We start from the raw sequence: 17,813 nt of genomic DNA on the forward strand, positions 1-17,813 counted from the left end.
TTTGCAGATGACACCAAACTGGGAGGGGTGGCTAACACCCCAGAGGACAGGATCACACTTCAAAACGACCTTGACAGATTAGAGAACTGGGCCAAAACAAACAAGATGAATTTTAAAAGGGAGAAATGTAAAGTATTGCACTTGGGCAAAAAAAATGAGAGGCACAAATACAAGATGGGTGACACCTGGCTTGAGAGCAGTACATGTGAAAAGGATCTAGAAGTCTTGGTTGACCACAAACTTGACATGAGCCAACAGTGTGACGCGGCAGCTAAAAAAGCCAATGCAATTCTGGGCTGCATCAATAGGAGTATAGCATCTACATCAAGGGAAGTAATAGTGCCACTGTATTCTGCTCTGGTCAGACCTCACCTGGAGTACTGTGTCCAGTTCTGGGCACCACAGTTCAAGAAGGACACTGACAAACTGGAACGTGTCCAGAGGAGGGCAACCAAAATGGTCAAAGGCCTGGAAACGATGCCTTATGAGGAATGGCTAAGGGAGCTGGGCATGTTTAGCCTGGAGAAGAGGAGGTTAAGGGGTGATATGATAGCCATGTTCAAATATATAAAAGGATGTCACATAGAGGAGGAAGAAAGGTTGTTTTCTGCTGCTCCAGAGAAGCGGACACGGAGCAATGGATCCAAACTACAAGAAAGAAGATTCCACCTAAACATTAGGAAGAACTTCCTGACAGTAAGAGCTGTTCGACAGTGGAATTTGCTGCCAAGGAGTGTGGTGGAGTCTCCTTCTTTGGAGGTCTTTAAGCAGAGGCATGACAACCATATGTCAGGAGTGCTCTGATGGTGTTTCCTGCTTGGCAGGGGGTTGGACTCGATGGCCCTTGTGGTCTCTTCCAACTCTATGATTCTATGATTCCTTTGGTGTCTGCAATATGTAAATCCATACATAATGAGAATAGTGATCAACAAATACAAGATAGTATTTTGCATTGCCTCTAGAGGGTGCTAGAGGACCAATTACATCAGGATACACTCGCTGAAAAGCACTGTTTATCTTTGTTGACTTCTTCTCCGTGGCTCCTTTGGATACACCTGCAAGAGAAGACATTTTAGATTCACATGCATTGCACCCTTTGTAATCAGACTCTGCAAAAGTCAACAAATACAGTCCATCTTTCTCTTTGGCAGAAAGATACAACTTTCCGTCTTTAAAGATTATGCATCTCTCCTTATCATAGGATAACATCAACCCTTTCTTTGTCATCTGGGAAACACTCAACAAATTGAATTTTAAGTCTGGAACATAGTAAACATTATTTATAGTCAAATTCAGACTTTCCAGATAAACAGTTCCAATTCCAGTCGCTTCCATCTCTTGACCGTTGGCCTGTTTCACAGTGAAGCGTTGATTTTGAAACGTAGAAAATAACTCTCTGTGTGACGTCAGTTGCTCTGTCGCGCCTGTGTCCAAAAAAAAAGCATTCTCAACCAATGATGAGGCCTTTGGCGACATCAAAGCTTTTGCTGGTCTTGCCTGTGTTTTGACACGACCCTTGCCTGTAGCCTCTGACTTTGTTGAGCCCCCTTTGGCTCCTTTAGGCTGACGTGCCTTTTTACAGTTCTTCTGAATATGCCCAGGCTGGCCACAATTATAACAATGAACGACGTTAAGAGCTACAGCCTGCTCTTCTCCAGCAACAACAGTGGGGGTGGTTGAACTGCTAGCTTCACTCCCCCCATCAGCAACAGCTATTGCAACAAGTCTGTCTCTTTCATTCAGAACAACTGAACAAATTATCTGAACTGTCAGATCAGCAGCAGGTAGCGATCCAAGCTGACTTGCAACCGTTTTGTACGTCTGATTCAAGCTGTTGATTATCATAAAACAAAAAATAGACTCCTCAAGAGGAAAATTTCTTTGCGCCATCTGCTGGCGTAGAAATTGCATCTCTGTCAAATGCACTTGCACATCCTCACCAGGCTTCAGTCTCATGCTTGTGAGCTTTTCAAAATGCAGCAGTGCTGTACCAGCGGCGTCTCGCTGATGTATACGCTGAAACGTGAGCCAAATCTCTCTTGCGAATTCCAAATGCGATATATGTACTAATTGATCGTCAGCAACACACAAGATGATAGCAGACCTTGCCTGCACATTAGAGTCATTCCAGGCCCTTGAAGGTGCTGCAGGAATGGGATTTTGAATCACCCCAAATATTCTCTGTCTCTCAAGTAGGGCTTTCATTTTAAAAGACAACGAGGAATAATTGTCATTTGTTAGGGGGGGGATGGATAAGGCACCCTTGCTTAGCATCCATCTTGATCCCAATTACAGCTATCAGCTACGAGCCGTAAGCCTTTGGCAGCAAGCTACGCTGAAAAATCCAACAGCCTTTGAGCCTTAACTGCTCAACTCCGGCTTGCTTCCCTTTTGCCTTTGAAGCTTAACGAGCCCATAAATCAGCCCAAAGTGCTCACGATTCCTTGGCAGTCGATGGCAGTGGTTATCAGCACTCTCCCGGAATGCAGGAATGTAGCTTTCTCACTGTGTTTTAATCCAAAAACAGCAGCTCTTCGATGAACTGGAGAACCGTTCAATCCGCGTTCACCAGGCAGCCATCCATCAGAAACTGGCAGAGGTCCGTGGAACGTTGCAATCAGCAAAAAACGCTTCCACCCGGTGCTCCAGCCGTCCTTAGTCGTCACTTGTTGCCACAGCCATCCGCGGTGCTACCATTTCTTGGCACAACCATCGGCTCTGCTGCCATTTGTTGGAAACTGGCCCCCTCGGGAAAGGCTGGCTCCTCTTCCCAGGCTCTTTGGGGCCTGTTGCCGGCAGACCAGGGAGATCTTGATAGGCGACACCTCCCTGATGAAAAGTGCACACCCCCTTCCCCCTTGCATAGCAGCAGGAGAAAGAAAACAGTCAGAAAGTAGACTATTTCATCTCTACTTTATTCATGACTGTACACTGTACAAAAAGCATGTCTGCTCACTCAGAATCCTCTGAGCAACTGAGTAAGACTTCCCGGACATGAACAACAGGAAGGTCTCATATTACACAGAGAACAAATCCATGAGAATTGCCTGGAACATCCTGTCCCACGGTTAGACCCATCATGTGATGTAAACATCGAACTGCTTGTTCGCAGCTGCGTAGTACTCATATCCCAACATCGAGCGCCCCCGAGTGGTGACCCCTGGGGGAGTTCCTAGTGTTCTGCATCCCAGGGCTTCCCCTGCTGGTGTTAACCCTTTCCGGTTTTCATGCTAACAGGCTGAAGCCGGATAGTCTGATAGGACCAATGCCTAAAGCCAATACCGCTCTTACCTGTAACCAATAAAGTTGTGGCCAATTTTTGCCCATTAAACTTAATCAATGGTGTCCTGTGTCTTTATTTATTCCAATCGGGGGGAGGCGGGAATCGCCACGCAACCAAATTGTTGGGCCACGGTATAGCCAGGAAGCCTTGAATTCCAGTTTTTTGAGGGGCAGCCTGTGCCCCCTGGCTATGATGTGTGATTTGAGGCTGAGTTTGGGTTGGCCCAATGCAAAATGTGTGAGGATCCATGAGGATCCGTGCGTCGAAACGTTTTTGGGCCATGGAGTGGTCAGGAAGCCATGGATCCTACTTTTTTGAGGTGCAGTCTGTGCCCCTGGACTTCATGTGTAATTTGACGGTGAGTTAGGGGTGGCCCAATGCAAAAAGCATGAGAATCGATGAGGATCCGTGCTTCGGAACCACGTTTTGGGGCCATGGTACGCCCAGGAAGCTGTGGATCCTGGTTTTTCTGTGGTGGAAGCTGAGCCCCTGGCTATTATGTGTGATTTCTACAGAAACCCTGAGGATCCACGAGGATCCGTGCTTTGAAACTATGTTTTTGGGCCTCGGTATAGCCAGGAACCTCTGGATCCTAGTTTTTTGTGGTGCAGGCTGTGCCCCTGGCTATGATGTGTGATTTGACGGTAAGTTGGGGTGGCCCAATGCAAAAAGCATGAGGATCGCTGAGGATCCGTGCTTCGGAACCACGTTTTGGAGCCATGGAGTTGCCAGGAAGCCTTGCATTCGTGCTTTTTTTGGTGCCGGATGTGCCCATGGCTATGATGTGTGATTTGACAGTGAGTTTGGGTTGGCCCAACGCAAAAACCATGCGGTTCCATGAGGATCCGTGCTTTGCATAGCCACTTCCGACCCTAGGGGTGAGTTGGGGTTGCGGGCTTCCCGCCCCCAACTCTCGCTCAGAGGCTGGCGAACAGGGGAATCCTCTGCCGCGTCATCCCCTGGCCAGCCTATCAGCTGGCTCAGGGGGTGTGGCTTGCCGCTCTTAAGGCAAGCGCGGCAGAGGAGCTCCCTCTTTGCCGCCGTCGATCAGCTGGGGAATTTGGTTCGTTCTCTCCGGCTCTGTGCTCTGTTTGTGTTTCTTTCTTCTTCTTCTTTTTTTGCTTCTTGTGTTTCGCCTCCTATTAGGTTGCTGTTCTGTGTGAGGAGCGAGGGAGCAATTGTTTCTTCTCTTCTGTGCTTTTTTTTGCCGTGCTGCTTCTTCTGTTTTGCCTCCTTTTATTTATTTATTTTTAAAAAATATTTATTAAGATTTTCGAATACAAATGCATAAATAATAAACAACATTATTTATATCATAGCATAATTTCATCACTTCTTTGGACTCCCTCACGTCTCCCGCTCTCACTTACATCGTTAAAAAAGGTTTTTCTAAGCAAATTACCATCTTGTTTACAATCTTATATCCGCTCATTTAAATAGAATCTAGCAGTTCTCCAAAAGATTTATATTTTCCTTAATCTCACTTATCGTCAAATTCGGATCTAATTCAGTGGTAGGCAATTATTTATGATCTAGCATCCTTCTTAACATTCAACCAAATTACAATATTTTTGTAGATAAATCTTAAATTTCTTCCAGTCTTCTTCAACCCTCTCTTCTCCCAGGTCTCGGATTCTGCCAGTCATCTCGGCCAGTTGCATATAATCCATCAGCTGCATCTGCCACTCTTCCAGCGTGGGTAGATCTTGAGTTTTCCAACTCTTAGCGATGAGTATCCTTGCTGCCGTTGTTGCATACATAAAGAATGTTCGGTCCTTCTTTAACACCTTCTGGCCGACAATGCCCAGAAGGAAGGCCTCTGGTTTCTTAGTAAAGGTATACTTGAACACCTTTTTCAACTCATTATATATCATTTCCCAGAAGGCCTTCACTTTAGGGCAGGTCCACCAGAGGTGAATGAATGTTCCTTCATTTTCTTTACATTTCCAACATTTATTATCAGACAAATGGTATATTTTGGCAAGTTTAACTGGGGTCATGTACCATCTATATATCATTTTCATTACATTTTCCTTCAGAGCATTACATGCAGTGAAGTTCAGCCCAGTGGTCCACAACCTTTCCCAGTCCTCAAACATAATGTTATGCCCAATGTCCTGAGCCCACTTTATCATAGCTGATTTAACCATTTCGTCTTGTGTATTCCATTTTAACAGCAGGTTATACATTCTTGATAATACCTTAGTCTTTGGTTCTAACAATTCTGTTTCCAACTTCGATTTCTCCACCTGGAACCCTAACTTTTTATCATTTTTAAAGACTTCTTTAATCTGAGCGTAGTGTAACCAGTCTCGCACTTTATCCTTCATTTTCTCCAAACTCTGCAATTTCCAATTGTCTCCATCTTTTTCTAATATTTCCCAATATTTTGGCCATTTGGCCTCCATATTGGGTCCTTTTCGGGCCTTAGCTTCCAGAGGTGAAAGCCACCTCGGAGTTTTATTTTCCAATAAGTCTTTGTATTTTATCCAGACATTAAATACAGCTTTCCTGACAATATGGTTCTTAAAGGCCTTATTGCTCTTAACCTTATCATACCATAAGTATGCATGCCAACCAAAAGCATTATTAAAACCTTCCAAGTCCAGTACATCAGTGTCTTCGAGAAGTAGCCAGTCTTTTAGCCAGCAGAAAGCTGTGGCTTCATAGTACAGCTTTAAGTCTGGCAGGGCAAAGCCCCCTCTTTCTTTCGCATCAGTTAATATCTTAAACTTAATTCTGGGCCTTTTGCCCTGCCAGACAAATTTAGAGATGTCTCTCTGCCACTTCCGGAAGCACTCCGTCTTGTCCACAATCTGTAATGTTTGGAACAAAAACAACATTTTTGGCAATACATTCATCTTAATAGCAGCAATTCGGCCTAACAAAGAAAGCTTCAATTTTGTCCAACTGTCCAAGTCTCTCTTAATTTCAGACCAACATTTTTCATAGTTGTCCTTAAACAGACTCAGATTTTTTGCAGTAATGTTTACCCCTAGGTACTTTACTTTTTTAACCACAGTTAGTTCTGTTTCTCTCTGAAACCGTTCTGACTCTGTATCTGTCAAGTTTTTCCCCAACACCTTGGTTTTCTGTTTATTTAATTTAAATCCCGCTACCCGACCAAAGTCTTGTATCAATTGCAATACTCTTTTTGTACTAGATTCTGGCTCCTGCAAAGTCAAAACTAGGTCATCTGCAAAAGCTTTAAGTTTATATTGTTTCGCTCCGACCTGGATCCCTTCCACCAACCGGTCCCCTCTGATCATATTCAAGTGCACCTCCAGAACCGATATAAATAGCAGAGGGGAAATCGGGCAGCCTTGTCATGTTCCTTTTTCAATTTTAAACTCTTCTGTAACCACATTGTTAACTATCAATTTAGCCTTTTGTTCTGAATATATTGCATCAATCCCATTCTCAAAACCCCGTCCCACTCCCATTTCTTTTAGATTTCCCTTCATAAATTTCCAAGAGATATTATCAAAGGCCTTCTCCGCATCTATAAAAATTAACACTGCTTTTGTATTTATGTCTGTTTGCAAAAGTTCCAAGATGTCAATAATGTTCCTTGTATTAGCAAACATGTGTCTACCTGGGAGAAAGCCTGCCTGGTCTTTATGGATTACTTCATTTAGAACTCTTTTAAGTCTGCTTGCCAAAACATCTGCAAATATTTTGTAATCCACATTTAAAAGGGAGATGGGACGATAGTTCTTGAGTTGTGTCTTTTCAGTTTCCGATTTTGGTATCAATGTGATGAAAGCTTCCTTCCACGATTCCGGCGCCCTCTTCCCCTCCATGATTTCGTTGCTGACCTCCATCATTGGTTGAATCAGATAGTCTTTTAATGTCTTATAGTACTTGGAGGTCAGGCCGTCTGGCCCTGGAGATTTGCCCAGTTGCATATTCTGAATGGCTTTTTCAATCTCTTGACATGTTATTTTGCTGTTCAGGAGTGATCTATTTTCTTGTGACAATTTTTTAAGTCCATTTTTCTCCAAAAATTGTTTAATCTCAACCTCGTCCTGTGGCCCTTGAGTATATAATTTTTTTAAGTATTTCTGGAAGCACTTTCTGATCTCCGTGGGGTTCTGAATGTTTCTTCCTTCAATTTCCAGATTTGTAACTGTATTTAATTTTTGTCTCTTCTTTAACTGCCAAGCTAGCAGTTTCCCACATTTATTTGCCGATTCAAAAGTTTTTTGTTTCATTAATTTAATCTTCCACTCTATTTCCTGATTTATCAATTTAGAATATTGTGCTTGATGGAGTTTGATTTCTCTCAAAATCGGCTGTGACTTCGGATTTAATCTTAACTTCTTCTCTAATTCTTTTATTTTCTCCAAAATCTTATCTTTTCTGTCATTTTGTATCCTTTTCTTTACAGCATTCTGTTGTATCAAGAACCCCCTCATCACAGCTTTACTTGCATCCCAAATGGTTCTTTTTTCCACCGTAGTGTTCATATTTATCTCAAAGTAGTCCTTCAAAGCTTTCTGGGCCTTCTTAATAATCTCCTGATCTCTAAACAAATTGTCATTCATCTTCCATCTAAAGGAGCCGGTTGGTAATAGTGTCATGTCCATTTTCAGTGCGTTATGGTCGGAGCATGTCTTTGGGCAGATTTCCACCTTTCTGACCTTGGGTGCCAGACCTCTAGTTATCCATATTTGGTCGATTCTTGTCCAAGTCAGCTGGGCTTCAGAGAAAAATGTTCCTTCTTTTCCCAAGGGGTTCTTCGTTCTCCAGATATCAATCCAGTCCATATTGTCTGTCAGTTCAAAAAAGGTCTTTGGTAGTCTGCCGTCTTTTGTAACATTTTGGCTTTGTGACTTATCCATGTTGGTTGATACGACCCCGTTCATGTCTCCCATCATAATGATGTTGTCATAGTCCAGATAGTTTTGCCTCCTTTTAGGTTCCTGTTTGAGAGAGGAGTTCCGGCTCGGGTACCTTTGCCGGCAGCGCGTTTTTTCTTGGATCAGTCTTCTCCATCCACCCCCTTTTGGTGCGCCGCAGCCTCTCGGCTTCCAGCAGCCACTTTGTTCCTTCCACTGCCGCCAGCATCGTTTCGCTGCTGGATTGCCTTGTCCGAAGCGCCACACGGAAGCTTGGGAGTTTCTGTGCTGAGCTCCCTTCTCTAAAGTCCACCTAGGGTGACCCTGTTGCCCCTCTTGGAGCTCCTTATCGTGTTGAATTCTTCCCCCGCTACTGCTGCTCCTGCACCTCAATCACAGCTGTTCAACTGGAGGACTCCTGAGACGTGGTTTGCTTCAGCTACCACTCGAGGTGGGAGCTATTTGGGCAGCTCAGGGAAGGGAAGCGCCTTCGCCTTGTATGACTCTTTTAAACACGGGGTGCTGCAGCGCCTGCGGGAGGTTTGACTCCTTTCGTGATAATTTGGTGGGAGGCTTTGGGCTTCATTTCTGCCTGAGATTGAGGCGCTAAAGCCGAGTTCTCGCTGGCAGCCTCGTGAAAGCTACTGTTTAAATTTCCCTGTAAGCCAGCGCCTCCCTGGGCGATCGCTGGATTGCTCGCTGTGCGCTCTTAACAAAGGGGACCTTTGATCAACTACGCGCAGCCTGGCTGTGGAGTGCGGGTTTTAGCAGCTTCGTGAAAGCCACTGTTTTGTAAATCTTTGCAAGCCAGTGCCTTTAGGGGGCTAGATTGTTGGCTTCGCGTTTTAGAGCAAGGAGTCCTGTTTTCTGGTTGCCAGGGTTACTGTGTCGTGCTGTTGCCATTTTAGAGCGACCACGTGGGCGAGGGGCGGCCGCCATCTTATGTGAGGCAAGCCCCCCCCCCCCCCGCAGGGTTGAGTGGAGCTATTTTTCTTTGTGTTTACACCCGTGGCTTCACTCCTTTCCCCTGCCGCTTTAGTTGTATTTTGCTGTTCTAACTAGCCAGGTAATTTTATCAAAATCGCACTTTCCCTTAGCGTAGAGAGAGTTTAAACTCTACAGCGTGCCAGGATTGTATCTCCTTCATCGTTTTCATTGTATCATTCGCTATTGTAATATATGCTTAGTGCTGCTGGAGGATTAGTTACAAAATGCTGAGTGCAGGGAGAAGTGGCTGGTTTTAAAGTGTAGCGTGCTTGGGGAGAGTTGCTTTCTCTGTAGTGAATATTAGAGACCATAGATTACATTCAATTGAAGGGAATAAAATAAACAATTATTAATTAAGCAGTGTTTTATAAATTAAATTGCAATTACTGTTTTTAATTAATTTGAAAATCTTGAGCCATAAATACGTTATCCAGCAGGGATTAGATACATTACTCACATTGCATTGGTTTGATACAACGCCTCATTAATTTCAGTCACTGATGTCAGGGAACTGCCATCGGAGCCAGAGGCGGAGGGAAGGCTCCAGAGCGATGCCGGAGAGGCTCCCAGCAGGGAGAGAGGCAGCCCATCTGCTGGGGAAGGAAATCAGCGTAACACCAGGGGTGAAGGGGGGCAGATGGGGGAATCGGAGAGAAGGCTCCAGGACTCTTCACTGGAGACCAGTGGGGAGAGCACGGGTACTCCTCTGCCCACACCCTCCCTGCGCAGAAGACTTCCGCGCAGGGAGAGTAGGAGGAGACTTGGCGTCAAAGAACTTCTTTGCTGGAAGAAGTTCAAGAAACGCCCACTGACAGATTCTGCCAGCGACTGAGACAGCCACAAAGTGAAAGGCTGTCCAGACAGAAAGGGTTCAACCAGGTAACCTAGCCAGGAGTGGCGGCAACTTACGCACGAGCAACCCCTAGAACCATTACAGCTGAGATTGATTAATTCATACAGTGGTCTAAGACATAAATATTTTATTTGGCATAGATTGGATATTTAACAAACAGTGCAATTGTTGATATAGCGTTTATTAAATTACGTTTACTGAGATTAATTAATTCATACAGTATTTAAATTCATAAATAACTAGTGGCCCATATAATTCATTCCTATTTTATGTATAATTCATTCCTGATTAACGTTAAATGCCTTGCGACCCTCAGGCTTTCGCTCAATTTTTCTCAGCCTTTGAAATCTTCTATTTGCAATGTAGGCCAAGGGTCACTGGGTCCGCTTTGCCAATTTTAAGTTCTCAGGACTGTATTCCAGATACTCCACCTAGCATGCTGGAGCAACCAGGTACTTCGGCCTCTGCCTCTAACCTGAGTAATGCGCAGCCTGGTGGCAGCACAGGTGAGCTACCCAACATGCGCTCTCAGTCAGCACACAACAAAAATTCTACACCCAGTGCTGCTGAGGGTAGGTCCTCTTCCACTAGGCCTAGACGCTCTGCCCAACAGGGGGAAGAGATAGGTGTCCCTAGTGTTTTTCAGGATCCCTCCTCTCAAACAGCGCCCTCTGAAGGCGGTTCAGCTTCATCCTCGGAGGAGGAGGCCCAGCCGCATGCTGAAGCTTCCAGAAACGCAGGACGGGCCCCAGCAGCCACTGAAAAACAGGGAGGGAAAAGGAAGGCGAAGAAAAAACACACCTCAAAGACCAAGAAGTGCAAGCATTCCGACACCGAGGAGGAATCAGGTACTTCCTTCTCTCCAATTAAACTCCATCCATTAAAAACTCTCCTTGACTTATACCCTAATAGGCAAGCTGCTAGGTACCTCTGGGAGGGGTTTTCCCTAGGTTTCAGAATTCCTGTCTCAGTCACACCTAACTCCGGAAACCCACCTTATCAGAAATCAGTAAAAGACATGCCCGAAGTGGCTAGGAAGAAAATACACAAGGAAATTGCCGCTGGTAGAATAGCTGGCCCCTTCATGGAGCCTCCTTTTGAGGGATTGCATATTTCACCTTTAGGTATTGTTCCCAAGAAGGCCCCAGGTGAATACCGTATGATACATAACCTTTCCTATTCTAAGGGGAGCTCAGTCAATGATTCAATTCCGTAAGAGCTATGCTCTGTTAAATATGCCTCCTTTGATCAAGCGGTAAAGTTGGTCCGTAAATTCGGGAGGGGAGCTATCCTGGCGAAGTATGACATTGAGTCGGCCTTTCGCCTCCTTCCAGCTCATCCGGAAGACTTCCATTGGCTGGGCTTTAAGTTTGAGGGGGCATATTTCATCGATAAGGCTATGCCCATGGGTTGCTCAGTTGCTTCCGCAGCCTTCGAGACCTTTAGCACCTGCCTGGACTGGGCCCTCCGCTTTAGGACAGGTACGGAGGGGGTGGGGCATTATTTGGACGACTTTATTCTGGTGGCCAGTAATACGCCTGACTGCCCAGCCCTGCTCCAAGCATTTACATCACTGACTCAGGAGCTGGGCGTGCCGTTCGCGAACAACAAGTCACAACCAGGACATACTTAGGCATTGAACTTGATACCATAGCCCAAACATCTCACTTACCCAGGGAGAAATTGACTGCGCTTAGGGAGTTCATCGTACAGCTTTTGCCCCTTAGGAAGGTTACCCTCCGACAAATCCAGTCACTCTTAGGTCACCTTAACTTCGCCTGCCGGGTTACAGCCCCAGGCCGCCCCTTCTGTGGCCGTTTGGCGAGATTATCAGCTGGCTTACGCTCTCCCCATCACAGGGTCCGATTATTGAAAGCAGTTAATGCTGATCTGGAGGTTTGGCTGGAGTTTTTAGGCATGTACAACGGCATTTCACTATGGCAGGACAACCTGTCACTCCAGGCCGATTTTCAAATTCAATCAGACACAGTGGGTTCTCTTGGCTTCGGGGTTTATTTCAGGGGACAGTGGTGCGCGCAACCATGGCCTTCCTCCTGGCAGGGCATGTGGCTAGTTTCAGAACTCACAGGGTTAAGGAGTTCTGAGTGACGTCTCTCCATTCCTGAGGCGTGACTAGAAGGAGGGAGTGGCTTTATCTCACTGCCTGTTTTGTCTCTGCTTCCGAAGGAGACAGAAGCAACATGAGCGCTCTGAGCCCAGGAAAGTGCTCTTTTATTGTTTTACTGCACAAATAAAGACTGGAGTATATACACACTGATGTCTAAGTGTGATTGATCTGCTAAACACCGGGGAGCAACAGCACACTGCATAAAAGCTCTGCATTTGTGGCTGACGGAGGACAGAGGACCGGGAGCAGAGGCGCCGGGCTTCCATTCAAGCAGCTGCGCCTAATTGGGGTCCACTCCAATTAGCTACGTCACATTATCACAGGTTATGGGTCGCTGATCAAAGCTTTGAAGCTGTTGCAACGGTGTGCCGGTGTGTGTTTGAAGCCAGCTGAGAGGACGCTGCAGCCAGCTGGAGTCCTGCCTGTGTCTGGGGCAGAGGAACTCGCTGGGAAAGAGCTGATCTGCTGAGCCGGGTGCCGGAAAGCGACTACTGGGAACGTGAGTACGCTGGGCCCTGGGGGAGAAGATGGCAGATGGCCACGTCTTTGAACATGTTCCATTCGAAAAGCTTACTACCCAAGGATGGAACACCTGGGCCAGAAAAGTGAGGGGTTGGTTTTTGGCTACAGGGCTCTGGGATCCTAGCCAGAGGGAGCCAGCAACCCTCACTCCAGGTGCTGCTGGGACAGACGCTGCAGGCTTTCAGGCTGCGTTGCCAGAAGATAGCCAGCAGAGAATGCAAAGGGAGTTTTGCATGTTGAAAGCATGCGTACACGCATCGCTGTTGCCTCATTTGGAGGGCGTGGAGTCAGCAAGGGCTGCCTGGGAGGTGCTGAGGGCTTTGTGTGAAAGCTCAGCAGAAGGCAAGAGCCCTGGAAAAGTAATGAAAAGCCCGGAGGTGGCTGAAGCCCCAGTCCCTGATTGCTTAGCTTCAAAGAGAGCTCATGGGCAAGTCGGGGGGGCAAAGAATTCCAAAGGCAGGTTTGAAAAGTTTCCCACTGTGTGTACCGAGGTGGAACGCCGTTTCAGAGGGGGCAGGGCTGGCACAGAGAGCTCTTCCGGCTGAAAGGAGCCCTGGGCAGTGTTTTTCCACTGTTTCTCGTCGCTGTTTTGTTTGCAAGTCTCCAGACCATCTGCGTCACTCCTGCCCCCACCGGGGTAGGGAGTCTGGACAGGACGTTCCCAAGGTCGTTTCCCATGGGAACCAGCCGGGTTTCCATGGCAGCCAGTCCAGGAGAGCAGGCAGACGTGGGAAATCGCAGGGAGGACGTGACTCAGGAAGCGAAGACGGCTCTTATCATTTAACAGCTTCCATGGCAATTTTGCAGGACAGCTCCAAGGAGGAGAGAGTGCTACGCTTTATAATTGACTCTGGAGCGAGCAGGCACCTGATAACAGAGACACCTGCTGTCGAGATGTAGAACTGCAGAACTGTTTCAGCTGGGAAAAGTATTGTGCTAGCTGATGGGAGACAAATGTCGATTTCTAAGGTTGCAAATGTTTATGTTTCTGTTTTGCAGGCGCAGCTGGAAGTTTACATGGTACCTGGGATGAAACATTGTCTTTTATCTGTTCCTTGTCTGTTACAGGAAGGGTATAAGGTGTGCTTTGAAAACAATGTTTGTACAATTTCCAGGGGAGGAAAGCAACTGGTCAGTGTTGCAAAGGGGCAGAATAATCTCTTTGTTCTGGAAATGCCTCTGAAGGGTGTGGGGAATGCTGAGAGGGCTCAAGCTATGCGTGCGACAGTTCCCACTCATGTTTCATGTTCCTGTGCTTGGCACAAAAAGACGGCACATGGTACCCTAGAAGATATCCAAATGTTGCAGGAGTGCACTAAGGGTTGCAAAATAGAGAAGTGTGGCAGATCCCTAAATTGTAGGGCATGCAAAAGGGCAAAGGAAAAAGGGTGCAGTTATCCCAGGGTGGAGAGGGTAACCACAAAACCTTTTGAGCTTGTGCACACAGACCTTTTTGGGCCCATGCCAGAGAGTCTGGGAGGGGCCAGATTTCTGCTGACAATACAGGATGATTTTAGCCAGGTTTCGTGGTGCTTTGCTCTGAGATCGAAAGAAGATGCACCACAACTGATCAAAGACTGGGTTGCAGAGGTGGAACTAAGGTTCTCCACCAAGGTAAAGGGGTTCAAGAGTGACCGATGTGCAGAGTTTACTGGGTCTGCTCTGCAGGGGTTCTTTCACCAGAAAGGGATACGTCACAAGGTGATGGCTCCTCAGGAGAGGGGCGTGGCAGAGCTCAGATGTGAAGCTCTGGTCCGAGCAACAGAGGTTTTGCTGCAAGACTCTGGTTTGCCTCAGAGCTTTTGGTGGGAGGCGACGAGAACAGTGACATTCACGATGAATAGGTCCTACAACTCAGTGGTAGGTGAAACCCCACATTTCATACTCTACGGAGAGAAGCCGCAGGTACATTTCTTCCGTGTGTTTGGGTCACCGGCCTTGGTGCCGGTGCCAAAGGCTCAACAAAAGCAGGGTGGTCCTAAGTTCCAGAAGATGATCTTCTGTGGGTATGAGCCTGCAACAAAAGGATGGAGATTTGCCTATCCAGAAGGTGACCAGACCAAGCTTCTGGTCAGTAGACATGCTGAGTTCTGTGAGCAAGATGGTAGGTCAGAGCGCAATGCTAGTCCTGATGTTCTCTCAGAATGTCTGTCTGATTCTGAGGATGAGGGAGAGCTAGAGGCTGAACCTGTTGATGAAGGCCAGGTCGATGACCAGGGTCAAGAACAGGGTGGGGCATCTCCACAGGTTGCTAAAAGAGAGCCCAAGAGTGAGCCTGCGTCTCCTGTGAGCATAATGCAGAAAATTCGAAGACACATTAAGTCAGAGGGGGAGTCCCGTGATGCAGAGGACACACCTGCTGACCACAGTGAGTCAGAGGAAGCACCTGAATTTGTGCTCAGGCGGTCCACTCGAGCAACGAAGGGAATTCCACCTGAGAGGTTTCAGGTCACTAATGCGTGGGTTGGTTTCGCACAGTGCGAACCTGGGAGTTGTGAGGAGGTTCCACAGTTGCCTGACAAGGACGCCAGGAAGGGGCGCAAGGCATTGGGAAAGGGACTGATCTCACAGAGGTTTGTAAAGGAAAACACCCAGGTCACCTCAGGACTGGATAGAAGAGGGGTGTGGCTAGTTTCAGAACTCACAGGGTTAAGGAGTTCTGAGTGACGTCTCTCCATTCCTGAGGCGTGACTAGAAGGAGGGAGTGGCTTTATCTCACTGCCTGTTTTGTCTCTGCTTCCGAAGGAGACAGAAGCAACATGAGCGCTCTGAGCCCAGGAAAGTGCTCTTTTATTGTTTCACTGCACGAATAAAGACTGGAGTATATACACACTGATGTCTAAGTGTGATTGATCTGCTAAACACCGGGGAGCAACAGCACGCTGCGTAAAAGCTCTGCATTTGTGGCTGACGGAGGACGGAGGACCGGGAGCAGAGGCGCCAGGCGGAAGTGTGCCGGGCTTCCATTCAAGCAGCTTCGCCTAATTGGGGTCCACTCCAATTATCTACGTCACATTATCACAGGGCAAACCAATTACACGTGACCTTACCTTTCTGGAATTTTCCCCAATAGCGGTGGCGGTGCATTTGTGGGCAGAGGAGTTCAAGGATCACCAGGTGTGCTTCTGGACGGACAACCAGGCCGTGATTTCCGTACTCGCCAGGCAATCCTCGCGTTCACCGAGGGTGGCAACTCTATTGAGGTCATTTGTTCTTTTGTGCCTGAAATTAAACATTTATTTCTCGGCCAAGTTTGTTCCAGGAATTAATAACGATATCGCGGATACTTTGTCCCGCTTCCAGAACAATTGCTTCCTCTCGTTGGTGCCGTATGCTCAGCAATTGCCTCAACCGTTTCCAGAACACCTCTGGAGCCTTGGGACCGAGAAGACCTAAAGGGAGTATTAGCTTCAGTTGCCCCATCAATGCTTAGATCCTATAAGAAAGCTTGGGCTGATTTCTTTGCATTCCGTATTAAATTAGGCATTGTTACTGAGGACACTCCCCCGAGAAAGGCGGAGGTGCTAAAATATTTAGTGCATTTATGGGGAATGGGCCGTGCACCCAAGACCCTTAATATTCAGTCTTCTGCGATCTCTTTCTTTTGTAAGGCCCTTTACTCGGTTGATCCTTGCGCCGACTTCCTAGTCCTGAAGGCGCTGGAGGGCTGGCGTAGGCTCCAGCTTCCTAGCACAGATGGCAGGAGACCCATCACCTTCGACATCCTGAGTCAAATTCATAAAAAGCTAAGGGTGGTTTGTTGGTCTAAGTACGAAGCACACCTATTTTCAGCAGCGTACTCCGTCGCCTTTTTCGCCGCCCTGCACATTGGTGAGGTGGTGTGCGACAATCAGCCCAAATGCTCCCGGCCCCTTCTTCATACATGAGGATGGCTCTCGCCTCACAAGGCATTAGTTTACACGCGTTATGCGCAAGGCAATTGCTGCATGCGGTTTTCCCCCTGCGGAATTTGCGGCTCATTCGTTTAGGATTGAGGCAGCCACGACAGTGGTACACTTAGGCCTCCCGGCCAAAAGAATAAAGGATATGGGGCGTTGGAAATCAGATGCCTTTAAAGGGTATGTCCGGTGATCCATTATGATGATATTCAACACACACACCCGATCCCTCCTTGTTCTGCTCTTTTTCTTTTAGGTGGTGGGGCTGTGCACGTCTGGATCATTGGACATAGTATTGTGCACTGGGCCAGAATTCATGCTCTTAATCAAGGTCAAGGAAGGGCGCTGGAATTGCCTGAGAACATAGAACTCTCCTGGATTTCTCGGCGTGGAATGCGTTGGGCTGAATTTCTGTCAGCAGTGAAGGCCAGAGTCGCCAAAGATGGTCCACTGGATGCCCTTGTCATCCAGTTGGGGGGAAACGATTTGGCTTACAGGAAGGGCGTGGACATAATGTGGAATATTTACAATGATTTTGACGAATTGAAAAATACTTACCCAAAGCCAGTCATAATTTGGTCTTCCCTGTTAGAAAGGTGCAAATGGAGAGATTGCAAATGTCCTATTGCTATTAATAGGTCCAGGCAAATATTGGAACGCTCGGTGGCTTGTAGAGTGGTGTCACTGGGGGGGCGGGTCATCGACCACCCCAACATTTGATTCAGCAAGGCAACCCTCTACCGTGGGGATGGCGTACATCTTTCCAACGAGGGGAATGATGTTTGGCTCGCTGACATTTCTGCGGGGATTAGGGATTGGTTGCAGATTTGAGGGTATTGGCGGCGACCTTTTGCTCGAGTGGCGGTGAGGCATTGGTCGGGGTATTGTTATGTAGATGGATGGGGGGGAGCGCCATCACCTCCCCCAGTTGCGAAGGGTAGTCCGGTAAAGCACTCCGGGGGCGTGGCCCCGTCCGAAGCCTAGGGAGGTCAGGGCCCAGGGCACGCCCCTGAGCGGTGACCCCAGGGGAGTGCCTAGTTGATGTGCATCAGCAGGGCTTCCCCTGCTGGTGTTAACCCTTCCTGGCCTCTCAGGCATACAGCCTGAAGCCGGATAGTGAATAGGATCAATGCCTAGGCCAATACCGCTCATTTCCTTCAATCAATAAAGTTGTGGCCAATTTTCGCCCCTTAAACCTTAACTTATGGTGTCTTGTGTCTTTATTTCTTCTGGTGGGAGGTGGGAACTCACCACGCAACCACGTTTTTGGGCCATGGTCTAGCCAGGAACCTATGGATAT

The 17,813-nt window shown here is 47.3% G+C and overlaps 2 long non-coding RNA genes across 2 annotated transcripts in view; one reads left to right on the forward strand and one right to left on the reverse strand.

The window, feature by feature from the left end:
• LOC310835992 overlaps nt 1-874 on the reverse strand; it is a 201,004-nt gene extending 200,130 nt beyond the window's left edge. The window contains exon 1 of the long non-coding RNA XR_014559812.1: nt 142-874. This is a non-coding gene — a long non-coding RNA (uncharacterized lncRNA). The remainder of the gene's footprint in view (nt 1-141) is intronic.
• An 8,651-nt stretch (nt 875-9,525) lies between these two features.
• LOC310836103 lies at nt 9,526-16,222 on the forward strand. The gene is made up of 3 exons (XR_014559863.1): nt 9,526-9,613; nt 10,054-10,812; nt 15,688-16,222. It is a non-coding gene; the product is annotated as an uncharacterized lncRNA (long non-coding RNA).
• Nucleotides 16,223-17,813: the final 1,591 nt, after the last annotated feature.

The sequence above is a fragment of the Podarcis gaigeae genome (genome assembly GCF_964106915.1).
Source record: "Podarcis gaigeae genome assembly, chromosome: W".
In the NCBI taxonomy this organism is placed as follows: Eukaryota; Metazoa; Chordata; class Lepidosauria; order Squamata; family Lacertidae; genus Podarcis; species Podarcis gaigeae.